Source organism: Arachis hypogaea, chromosome 17 (assembly GCF_003086295.3).
Source record: "Arachis hypogaea cultivar Tifrunner chromosome 17, arahy.Tifrunner.gnm2.J5K5, whole genome shotgun sequence".
NCBI classification, from domain to species: Eukaryota; Viridiplantae; Streptophyta; class Magnoliopsida; order Fabales; family Fabaceae; genus Arachis; species Arachis hypogaea.
Window position 1 is genome coordinate 68,914,192 of NC_092052.1, and position 12,137 is coordinate 68,926,328.

The 12,137-nt window shown below is 38.4% G+C and overlaps 2 non-coding genes across 2 annotated transcripts; both read right to left on the reverse strand.

Annotated features, from left to right (window-relative positions):
* Positions 1-1,032: 1,032 nt before the first annotated feature.
* LOC112768289 (small nucleolar RNA R71) lies at positions 1,033-1,140 on the reverse strand. The gene has a single exon (XR_003185724.1). It is a non-coding gene; the product is annotated as a small nucleolar RNA R71 (small nucleolar RNA).
* Positions 1,141-8,927: 7,787 nt separating this feature from the next.
* Positions 8,928-9,035, reverse strand: LOC112768290 (small nucleolar RNA R71). The gene has a single exon (XR_003185726.1). It is a non-coding gene; the product is annotated as a small nucleolar RNA R71 (small nucleolar RNA).
* Positions 9,036-12,137: the final 3,102 nt, after the last annotated feature.

The following is a 12,137-nucleotide window of genomic DNA, read 5'->3' on the forward strand; positions in this document are numbered from 1 at the left end:
CTTTTCAAAAATATCTTCTTATCTTATCTTTTTCAAAATATCTTTTCAAAATATCTTTTCTAACTTCCTAACTTCTTATCTTTTCAAAATTTGTTTCAACTAACTAACTAACTTTTTGTTTGTTTCTTAACTTTTTCAAAACTACCTAACTAACTCTCTCTCTCTCATTTTTTCGAAATATCTCTCCCCTTTTCAAAATTTCTTTAATTATAATATTTAATTTATAAAAAAAAATCGAAAAAATACTAAACTTTTCAAAACATTTCAAAAACACTAACTCTTTCAAAATAAAATTCGAAATTCCCTCTTCTCCCATCTCATTCTGTTTATTCATTCATATCCTACATCTCATCTCACATTCCAATCCTCACAGTTGTGTTTTTCCTTTAATCACTCCTTTATCTTCCCTCTTCTTCTACTTACAAAGGATCCCTATACTGTGGTATAAAGGATCTCTATTATTATTATTATCATTTTTCTGTCCATTCTTCCTTGTATTATGAGCAGGAGCAAGGATAAGAACATTCTTGTGGAAGCAGATCCAGAACCTGAAAGACTCTGAAGAGAAAATTAAAGAAAAGCTAAAATACAACAATCTAGAGAAAACCTTTCAGAAATTTTCGAACAGGCAGAGGAGATGGCAGGCGAAAATAATAATAATGAAAGGAGGATGCTTGGTGACTTTACTGCACCTAATTCCAATTTACATGGAAGAAGCATCTCCATTCCTGCCATTGGAGCAAACAACTTTGAGCTGAAACCTCAGTTAATTTCTCTGATGCAGCAGAACTGCAAGTTTCATGGACTTCCATCTGAAGATTCTTTTCAGTTCTTAACTGAATTCTTGCAGATATGTGATACTGTTAAGACTAATGGAATAGATCCTGAAGTCTACAGGCTCATGCTTTTCCCTTTTGCTGTAAGAGACAGAGCTAGATTATGGTTGGATTCTCAACCTAAAGACAGCCTGAACTCTTGGATAAGCTGGTCACGGCTTTCTTAGCCAAGTACTTTCCTCCTCAAAAGCTGAGCAAGCTTAGAGCTGATGTTCAAACCTTCAGACAGAAAGAAGGTGAATCTCTCTATGAAGCTTGGGAAAGATACAAACAGTTGACCAAAAAGTGTCCTTCTGACATGCTTTCAGAATGGACCATCCTGGATATATTCTATGATGGTTTATCTGAGCTATCAAGATGTCACTAGACACTTCTGCAGGTGGATCCATTCACCTAAAGAAAACGCCTGCAGAAGCTCAAGAACTCATTGACATGGTTGCTAATAACCAGTTCATGTACACTTCTGAAAGGAATCCTGTGAGTAATGGACGCCTATGAAGAAGGGAGTTCCTGAGGTTGATACTCTGAATGCCATATTGGCTCAGAATAAAATATTGACTCAGCAAGTCAATATGATTTCTCAGAGTCTGCCTGGAATGCAAGCTGCATCCGACAGTACTCAAGAGGCATCTTCTGAAGAAGAAGCCTATGATCCTGAGAACCCTGCAATAGCAGAGGTAAATTATTTAGGTGAACCTTATGGAAACACCTATAACTCAACATGGAAAAATCATCCAAATTTCTCATGGAAGGATCAGAAGCCCCAACAAGGCTTTAATAATGGTGGAAGAAACAGGTTTAGCAATAGCAAGCCTTTTCCATCATCAACTCAGCAACAGACAGAGAACTCTGAACAAAATGCTTCTAATTTAGCAAATCTAGTCTCTGATCTATCTAAGGCCACTGTAAGTTTCATGAATGAAACAAGGTCTTCCATTAGAAATCTGGAAGCACAAGTGGGCCAGCTGAGTAAAAGGATCACTGAAATCCCTTCTAGTACTCTCCCAAGCAATACAGAAGAGAACCCAAAAGGAGAGTGCAAGGCCATTGACATAAGCGCCATGGCCGAACCTGTGAGGAGAGGAGAGGACGTGAATCCCAAGGAGGAAGACCTCCTGGGACGTCCAGTGATCAATAAGGAGTTCCCTCTGGGGAATCAAAGGACTCTGAGGCTCATCTAGAGACCATAGAGATCCCATTGAACCTCCTTATGCCCTTCATGAGCTCTGATGAGTACTCCTCTTCTGAAGAGAATGAGGATGTTACTGAAGAGCAAACTACCAAGTTTCTTGGTGCAATCATGAAGCTGAATGCCAAATTATTTGGCATTGATGCTTGGGAAGTTGAACCTCCCTTGTTCATCAATGAACTAAGTGATCTGGATCAACTGACATTGCCTCAGAAGAGACAGGATCCTGGAAAGTTCATAATCCCTTGTACCATAGGCACCATGATCTTTAAGGCTCTATGTGACCTTGGTTCAGGAATAAACCTCATACCCCTCTCTGTAATAGAGAAACTGGGAATCTATGGGGTGCAAGCTACTAAAATCTCACTAGAGATGGCAGACAGCTCAAGAAGACAGGCTTATGGACAAGTAGAAGATGTATTAGTAAAGATTGAGGGCCTTTACATACCTACTGATTTCATAGTCCTGGATACTGGAAAGGAAGAGGATGAATCCATCATCCTAGGAAGACCTTTCCTGGCCACAGCAAGAGCTGTGATTGATGTTGACAGAGGTGAAATAGTCCTTCAATGGAATGAGAACTCCCTTGTATTCAAAACTCAAGGATCTCCCTCTACAACCATGGAGAGGAAGCAGGAAAAGCTTCTCTCCAAGCAGAGTCAACCAGAGCCCCCACAGTCAAACTCTAAGTTTAGTGTTGGGAGGCCACAACCAAACTCTAAGTTTGGTGTTGAACTCCCATATCCAAACTCTAAGTTTGGTGTTGGAGAGTCTCAACAAAGCTCTGCACATCTGTGAGGCTCCATGAGAGCCTACTGTCAAGCTATTGACATTAAAGAAGCGCTTGTTGGGAGGCAACCCAATGTTTATCTAATTTTTTATTGTTTTTCATGTTTTCTTAGGTTCATGATCATGTGGAGTCACAAAATAAATATAAAAATTGAAAACAGAATCAAAAACAGCAGAAGAAAAATCACACCCTGGAGGAGCATCTGTCTGGCGTTCAAACGCCAGAACAGAGCATAGTTCTGGTGCTGAACGCCCAGAATGGGAGCATCCTGGCGCTGAACGCCCAGAACAAGCATGGTTCTGGCGTTCAACGCCAGAAATGGCAGCAAAGGGGCGTTGAACGCCCAAAAGGGGCACCAACCTGGCACTGAACGCCCAGAGTTGTGTGCAAGGGCATTTTGCATGCCTAAATTGGTGCAGGGATGTAAATGCCTTGACACCTCAGGATCTGTGGACACCACAGGATCATCTCAGATCTGTGGACCCCACAGGATCCCCACTTTACCTCCTCATAATCCTAGTTTTTATTTCCACATCTTCTTCTTCATCTATTCCTTCTTCTTTTGCTCGAGGGCGAGCAACATTCTAAGTTTGGTGTGGTAAAACAATTATGTAAAGGATCTATAGCTCAGTGGTAGAACATTTGACTGCAAATCAAGAGATCCCTGAGATACCTCAAGGGATACATTTTCTTCCACACAATTATTGGAAGCAACTAAGGGTGGAATATCAAGAGCACTCCATCATCCTTCATGAAATCAGAGAAGATCTAAAAGCAATGAAGGAGGAGCAACAAAGACAAGGAAGAGACATAGAAGAGCTCAAGGACATCATTGGTTCCTCAAGAAGGAAACGCCACCATCACTAAGGTGGATTCATTCCTTGTTCTTGCCTTCTCTGTTTGTCGTTTTCTATGTTATGTGCTTATCTATGATTGTGCCTTCATTACATGATCATTAGTAGTAGTAACTTTGTCTTAAAGTTATAAATGTCCTATGAATCCATCACCTCTCTTAAATGAAAAACTGTTTTAATTTAAAAGAACAAGAAGTACATGAGTTTCGAATTTATCCTTGAACTTAGTTTAATTATATTGATGTGGTGACAATGCTTCTTGTTTTCTGAATGTATGATTGAACAGTGCATATGTCTTTTGAAGTTGTTGTTTAAGAATGTTAAATATGTTGGCTCTTGAAAGAATGATGACTAGGAGACATGTTATTTGATAATCTGAAAAATTATAAAAATGATTCTTGAAGCAAGAAAAAGCAGCAAAGAACAAAGCTTGCAGAAAAAAAAAAAAGGGCGAAAAAAAAAATAGAAAGAAAAAGAAAAAGCCAATAACCCTTAAACCCAAAAGGCAAGGGCAAATAAAAAGGATCCCAAGGCTTTGAGCATCAGTGGATAGGAGGGCCTAAAGGAATAAAATCCTGGTCTAAGCGGCTAAACCAAGCTGTCCCTAACCATGTGCTTGTGGCGTGTAGGTGTCAAGTGAAAACTTGAGACTGAGCGGTTAAAGTCAAGGTCCAAAGCAAAAACAAAGAGTGTGCTTAAGAACCCTGGACACCTCTAATTGGGGACCTTAGCAAAGCTGAGTCACAATCTGAAAAGGTTCACCCAATTATGTGTCTGTGGCATTTATGTATCCGGTGGTAATACTGGAAAACAAAGTGCTTAGGGCCACGGCCAAGACTCATAAAATAGCTGTGTTCAAGAATCATCATACTGAACTAGGAGAATCAATAACACTATCTGAACTCTGAGTTCCTATAGATGCCAATCATTTTGAACCTCAATGGATAAAGTGAGATGCCAAAACTATTCAAGAGGCAAAAAGCTATAAGTCCCGCTCATATGATTGGAGCTATGTTTCATTGATAGTTTGGAATTTATAGTATATTCTATTCTTTTTATCCTACTTGATTTTCAGTTGCTTGGGGACAAGCAACAATTTAAGTTTGGTGTTGTGATGAGCGGATAATTTATACGCTTTTTGGCATTGTTTTTAGTATGTTTTTAGTAGAATCTGGTTACTTTTAGGGATGTTTTTAATAGATTTTGTGTTAAATTCACATTTCTGGACTTTACTATGAGTTTGTGTGTTTTTCTGTGATTTCAGGTATTTTCTGGCTGAAATTGAGGGACTTGAGCAGAAATCAGATTCAGAGGTTGAAAAAGGACTGTTGATGCTGTTGGATTCTGACCTCCCTGCACTCAAAGTGGATTTTCTGGAGCTAAAGAACTCGAAATGGCGCGCTTCCAATTGCGTTGGAAAGTAGACATCCAGGGCTTTCCAGAAATATATAATAGTCCATACTTTGGCCAAGAATTGACGACGTAAACTTGCGTTCAACGCCAGCCTTCTGCCCAAATCTGGCGTCCAGCGCCAGAAAAGGATCCAAAACCAGAGTTGAACGCCCAAACTGGCACAGAAACTGGCGTTCAACTCCACAAATGGCCTCTGCACGTGTAACACTCAAGTCCAAGCCCAAGCACACACCAAGTGGGCCCCGGAAGTGGATTTGTACATCAATTACTTACTCATGTAAACCCTAGTAGCTAGTTTATTATAAATAGGACCTCTTACTATTGTATTAGGCATCTTTGGACGCCTGGTTCTTAGATCATAGGGGGCTGGCCATCTCGGCCATGCCTGGACCTTCACTTATGTATTTTCAAACGGTAGAGTTTCTACACTCCATAGATTAAGGTGTGGAGCTCTGCTGTTCCTCAAAGATTAATGCAAAGTACTACTGTTTTCCATTCAATTCATCTTATTTCGCTTCTAAGATATCCATTCGCACCCAAGAACGTGATGAAGGTGATGATTATGTGACGCTCATCATCCTTCTCCCTTATGAACGCGTGCCTGACGAACACTTCTGTTCTACATGAATTAAGCTAGAATGAATATCTCTTAGATCTCCTAATCAGAATCTTCGTGGCGTACGCTAGAATGATGGCGGCATTCAAGAGAATCCGGAAAGTCTAAACCTTGTCTGTGGTATTCCGAGTAGGATTCAATGATTGAATGACTGTGACGAGCTTCAAACTCGCGATTGTTGGGCGTTAGTGACAGACGCAAAAGGAGGGTGAATCCTATTCCAGCATGATCGAGAACCGACAGATGAATAGCCGTGCCGTGACAGGGTGCGTGAGCATATTATTCACTGAGAGGAGGGGATGTAGCCACTGACAACGGTGATGCCCTTGCATAAAGCCAGCCATGGAAAGGAGTAAGACTGATTGGATGAAGATAGCAGGAAAGCAGAGGTTCAGAGGAACGAAAAGCATCTCCACTCGCTTATCTGAAATTCCTACCAATGAATCTACATAAGTATTCTATCCCCTTTTTTTGTTTATTTTAATCTAATCAAGTATCATGTTTAATCCGCCTGACTGAGATTTACAAGGTGACCATAGCTTGCTTCATACCAACAATCTCTGTGGATTCGACCCTTACTCACGTAAGGTTTATTACTTGGACGACCCAGTACACTTGCTGGTCAGTTGAACGGAGTTGTGAATTCAAATAGAGCCAATTATTAAATTTCACACAAGTACAAAGAGACTGGTTCACAATTTCGTCCACCAAGTTTTTGGCGCCGTTGCCGGGGATTGTTTGAGTTTGGACAACTGACGGTTCATCTTGTTGCTCAGATTAGGTAATTTTCTTTTTATTTTATTTTCAAAAAAAAAAAATTTTCAAAAATCTTTCAAAAATTTCTCATCTATTTTCGAAAAAAAATAAAAATGTTTTCAAAAATAAATTATTCTATGGCTTCAAAATTTTTAAGAATGAATTCTAGTGTTTCATGAAATATGTTGAATCATATCTGGCTGTAAAGCCATACCCAAACTACTTTGGGATTGTTATTCAACTAATCACTCCAGCCCATGTAATTATATGTTGCATCCTGGCTGGCTGTAGAGCCATGTCTCAATCCTTATACTCAAGAGAAGAGCTTCTTTGTCTTTCTTAGCCAATTGGCTGTTGAATGCAAGGAATGTCAGGCGTGTCATGTCTGAGTTACATACTAAAGCTTGGCTGGCTATTAAGCCATGCCTGACCCTTTGATTGGAGCTTTAGAGCATAAGATTCCTGGAATTCATATTAAAAATTTTGAATCCTTATTTTTCTTTTTTTTTTTAAATAATTTTCGAAAAATATAAGTTAAAAATCTAAAAAAATCATAAAATCATAAAAATAAAAAATATTCTTGTTTCTTGTTTGAGTCTTGAGTCACATTATAAGTTTGGTGTCACTTGCATATGCATCTTGCAATTTTCGAAAATTTCATGCATTCATAGTGTTCTTCATGATCTTCAAGTTGTTCTTGGTAAGTCTTCTTGTTTGATCTTGATGATTTTTTGTTTTGTGTCTTTTCATGTTTATCATATGCATTCTTGAATTCTTAGTGCGTAAGCATTAAAGAATTCTAAGTTTGGTGTCTTGCATGTTTTCTTTGCATTAAAGATTTTTCAAAATTATGTTCTTGATGTTCATCATGACATTCAAAGTGTTCTTGGTGTTCATCTTGACATTCATAGCATTATTGCATGCATTCATTGTTTTGATCTAAAAATTTCATGCATTGCATAATTTTCATGTTTTTCTCTTGCATCATAAAAATTCAAAATCAAAAAAATATCTTTCCCTTTTTCTCTCATCAAATTCGAAAATTGAGTTGACTTTTTCAAAAATTTTTAAAATCAAGTTGTTTCTTATGAGTCAAATCAAATTTTCAAATTTGAAAATCTTATCTTTTTCAAAATCTTTTTCAAAAATCAAATCTTTTTTAAAATTCTTAGTTATTTTCGAAAATTCCAAAAATATTTTTCAAAAATCTTTTTCTCATTTTAAATCATAATTTTCGAAAATAACTTAAACAATTAATGTTTTGGTTCAAAAATTTGAAGTTTGTTACTTGCTTGTTAAGAAAAATTCAAACTTTAAGTTCTAGAATCATATCTTGTGATTTCTTGTGAATCAAGTCATTAATTGTGATTTTAAAAATCAAATCTTTTTCAAAACTAATTTCAACCATATCTTTTCAAAAATATCTTCTTATCTTATCTTTTTCAAAAATATCTTTTCAAAATATCTTTTCTAACTTCCTAACTTCTTATCTTTTCAAAATTTGTTTCAACTAACTAACTAACTTTTTGTTTGTTTCTTAACTTTTTCAAAACTACCTAACTAACTCTCTCTCTCTCATTTTTTTGAAAATATCTCTCCCCTTTTTCAAAATTTCTTTTTAATTTATTAATTATTTTAATTTATAAAAAAAAAATTTGAAAAAATACTAAACTTTTTCAAAAACTATTTTCAAAAATCACTAACTCCTTTTCAAAAATAAAATTCGAAAATTCCCTCCTTCTCTCCCATCTCATTCTATTTATTCATTCATATCCTAACATCTCATCTCACATTCCAATCCTCACAGTTGTGTTTCTTCCTTTACATCACATCCTTTATCTTCCCCTCTTCTTCTACTTACAAAGGGATCCCTATACTGTGGTATAAAGGATCTCTATTATTATTATTATCATTTTTCTGTCCATTCTTCCTTGTATTATGAGCAGGAGCAAGGATAAGAACATTCTTGTGGAAGCAGATCCAGAACCTGAAAGGACTCTGAAGAGAAAATTAAAGAGAAGCTAAAATACAACAATCTAGAGAAAACCTTTCAGAAATTTTCGAACAGGAAGAGGAGATGGCAGGCGAAAATAATAATAATGAAAGGAGGATGCTTGGTGACTTTACTGCACCTAATTCCAATTTACATGGAAGAAGCATCTCCATTCCTGCCATTGGAGCAAACAACTTTGAGCTGAAACCTCAGTTAGTTTCTCTGATGCAGCAGAACTGCAAGTTTCATGGACTTCCATCTGAAGATCCTTTTCAGTTCTTAACTGAATTCTTGCAGATATGTGATACTGTTAAGACTAATGGAATAGATCCTGAAGTCTACAGGCTCATGCTTTTCCCTTTTGCTGTAAGAGACAGAGCTAGATTATGGTTGGATTCTCAACCTAAAGACAGCCTGAACTCTTGGGATAAGCTGGTCACAGCTTTCTTAGCCAAGTACTTTCCTCCTCAAAAGCTGAGCAAGCTTAGAGCTGATGTTCAAACCTTCAGACAGAAAGAAGGTGAATCTCTCTATGAAGCTTGGGAAAGATACAAACAGTTGACCAAAAAGTGTCCTTCTGACATGCTTTCAGAATGGACCATCCTGGATATATTCTATGATGGTTTATCTGAGCTATCAAAGATGTCACTAGACACTTCTGCAGGTGGATCCATTCATCTAAAGAAAATGCCTGCAGAAGCTCAAGAACTCATTGACATGGTTGCTAATAACCAGTTCATGTACACTTCTGAAAGGAATCCTGTGAGTAATGGGACGCCTATGAAGAAGGGAGTTCTTGACGTTGATACTCTGAATGCCATATTGGCTCAGAATAAAATATTGACTCAGCAAGTCAATATGATTTCTCAGAGTCTGCATGGAATGTAAGCTGCATCCGACAGTACTCAAGAGGCATCTTCTGAAGAAGAAGCCTATGATCCTGAGAACCCTGCAATAGCAGAGGTAAATTATTTAGGTGAACCTTATGGAAACACCTATAACTCAACATGGAAAAATCATCCAAATTTCTCATGGAAGGATCAAAAGCCCCAACAAGGCTTTAATAATGGTGGAAGAAACAGGTTTAGCAATAGCAAGCCTTTTCCATCATCAACTCAGCAACAGACAGAGAACTCTGAACAAAATGCTTCTAATTTAGCAAATCTAGTCTCTGATCTATCTAAGGCCACTGTAAGTTTCATGAATGAAACAAGGTCTTCCATTAGAAATCTGGAAGCACAAGTGGGCCAGCTGAGTAAAAGGATCACTGAAATCCCTCCTAGTACTCTCCCAAGCAATACAGAAGAGAACCCAAAAGGAGAGTGCAAGGCCATTGACATAAGCGCCATGGCCGAACCTGTGAGGAGAGGAGAGGACGTGAATCCCAAGGAGGAAGACCTCCTGGGACGTCCACTGATCAATAAGGAGCTTCCCTCTGGGGAATCAAAGGACTCTGAGGCTCATCTAGAGACCATAGAGATCCCATTGAACCTCCTTATGCCCTTCATGAGCTCTGATGAGTACTCCTCTTCTGAAGAGAATGAGGATGTTACTGAAGAGCAAACTGCCAAGTTTCTTGGTGCAATCATGAAGCTGAATGCCAAATTATTTGGCATTGATGCTTGGGAAGTTGAACCTCCCTTGTTCATCAATGAACTAAGTGATCTGGATCAACTGACATTGCCTCAGAAGAGACAGGATCCTGGAAAGTTCATAATCCCTTGTACCATAGGCACCATGATCTTTAAGGCTCTATGTGACCTTGGTTCAGGGATAAACCTCATACCCCTCTCTGTAATAGAGAAACTGGGAATCTATGGGGTGCAAGCTGCTAAAATCTCACTAGAGATGGCAGACAGCTCAAGAAGACAGGCTTATGGACAAGTAGAAGATGTATTAGTAAAGATTGAGGGCCTTTACATACCTACTGATTTCATAGTCCTGGATACTGGAAAGGAAGAGGATGAATCCATCATCCTAGGAAGACCTTTCCTGGCCACAACAAGAGCTGTGATTGATGTTGACAGAGGTGAAATAGTCCTTCAATGGAATGAGAACTCCCTTGTATTCAAAACTCAAGGATCTCCCTCTGCAACCATGGAGAGGAAGCAGGAAAAGCTTCTCTCCAAGCAGAGTCAACCAGAGCCCCCACAGTCAAACTCTAAGTTTAGTGTTGGGAGGCCACAACCAAACTCTAAGTTTGGTGTTGAACTCCCATATCCAAACTCTAAGTTTGGTGTTGGAGAGTCTCAACAAAGCTCTGCACATCTGTGAGGCTCCATGAGAGCCCACTGTCAAGCTATTGACATTAAAGAAGCGCTTGTTGGGAGGCAACCCAATGTTTATCTAATTTTTTTATTGTTTTTCATGTTTTCTTAGGTTCATGATCATGTGGAGTCACAAAATAAATATAAAAATTGAAAACGGAATCAAAAACAGCAGAAGAAAAATCACACCCTGGAGGAGCATCTGTCTGGCGTTCAAACGCCAGAACAGAGCATAGTTCTGGCGCTGAACGCCCAGAATGGGAGCATCCTGGCACTGAACGCCCAGAACAAGCATGGTTCTGGCGTTCAACGCCAGAAATGGCAGCAAAGGGGTGTTGAACGCCCAAAAGGGGCACCAACCTGGCGCTGAACGCCCAGAGTTGTGTGCAAGGGCATTTTGCATGCCTAAATTGGTGCAGGGATGTAAATGCCTTGACACCTCAGGATCTGTGGACACCACAGGATCATCTCAGGATCTGTGGACCCCACAGGATCCCCACTTTACCTCCTCATAATCCTAGTTTTTATTTCCACATCTTCTTCTTCATCTATTCCTTCTTCTTTTGCTCGAGGGCGAGCAACATTCTAAGTTTGGTGTGGTAAAACAATTATGTAAAGGATCTATAGCTCAGTGGTAGAACATTTGACTGCAAATCAAGAGATCTCTGAGATACCTCAAGGGATACATTTTCTTCCACACAATTATTGGAAGCAACTAAGGGTGGAATATCAAGAGCACTCCATCATCCTTCATGAAATCAGAGAAGATCTAAAAGCAATGAAGGAGGAGCAACAAAGACAAGGAAGAGACATAGAAGAGCTCAAGGACATCATTGGTTCCTCAAGAAGGAAACGCCACCATCACTAAGGTGGATTCATTCCTTGTTCTTGCCTTCTCTGTTTGTCGTTTTCTATGTTATGTGCTTATCTATGTTTGTGCCTTCATTACATGATCATTAGTAGTAGTAACTTTGTCTTAAAGTTATAAATGTCCTATGAATCCATCACCTCTCTTAAATGAAAAACTGTTTTAATTTAAAAGAACAAGAAGTACATGAGTTTCGAATTTATCCTTGAACTTAGTTTAATTATATTGATGTGGTGACAATGCTTCTTGTTTTCTGAATGTATGATTGAACAGTGCATATGTCTTTTGAAGTTGTTGTTTAAGAATGTTAAATATGTTGGCTCTTGAAAGAATGATGGCTAGGAGACATGTTATTTGATAATCTGAAAAATCATAAAAATGATTCTTGAAGCAAGAAAAAGCAGCAAAGAACAAAGCTTGCAGAAAAAAAAAAGGGCGAAAAAAAAAATAGAAAGAAAAAGAAAAAGTCAATAACCCTTAAAACCAAAAGGCAAGGGCAAATAAAAAGGATCCCAAGGCTTTGAGCATCAGTGGATAGGAGGGCCTAAAGGAATA